Below are 844 nucleotides of genomic sequence, written 5' to 3' on the forward strand. Positions count from 1 at the left end.
CTCTCTATTGTTGCTATTTTTTACTGTATTCAATTCTGCAATATTTTATTATGTTTTATCATGCTTGCTTTCCAAGTATGTGATTTTTTTATACTTTACTGTTTACTGTGTTTTATTGTTAACCATTTTTTTTGTTTTCAGGTGCGCCATTCAGCTGCAGCGCGGATTTATTTATCTTAACAGCAATAGGGTTTGCTCCCACGATACATAAAGCCGTGACTCCAGTGCTGTAGGAGGTGATTTCACCACCACAGTTAAAAAAAAAGAGCATATATGCCGAAGCATGGGGGCAGCAGGGAAGGAGGAGCAATTTTGCTCCTAATGCCGCATACATACAGTCAAAATTCCGACAGAAGTCTTGCCCGTGGAAAAGTTTGACTGTGTGTACGCGGCATAACTTTTTTGCGGGAGGATTCCCCCATGCTTCGGCATATATAAATGGTGCATGTATGTCCATCATTAGAAGTGGGTGGATGAAGGGAGGTATTCTAATGGTGGGCATACCCACTGATCAATCTCTTTTTTTTGTTCAGCCAACAATCCACAAATGCCAACCTTGACCCCCGGGATGACCCATTGTCTCAGGGAGAGGGGGGATAGCAGAGAATCTCAGCAAACTTATCGATTCGCTTCTACAACCTTTCGTGGTATGTATGCCTTCTTTTCTAAAGGATACCATACACCTACTGAAAACTATTGAAAATTTGACCTTACTGGCTAATGCAATCTTAGTAGCCATTGATGTGGAAGCACTCTACAGCTCGATCCCTCATACCAAAGGGATCGAGACTGTACGGGCTATACTTCAACGTAGTGGCAAATATGACCAAGCAGTGAACGATTT

The sequence above is a fragment of the Lithobates pipiens genome, unplaced genomic scaffold (genome assembly GCF_037356315.1).
Source record: "Lithobates pipiens isolate NorthernLeopardFrog02 unplaced genomic scaffold, aLitPip1_a1.2 Scaffold_27, whole genome shotgun sequence".
NCBI classification, from domain to species: Eukaryota; Metazoa; Chordata; class Amphibia; order Anura; family Ranidae; genus Lithobates; species Lithobates pipiens.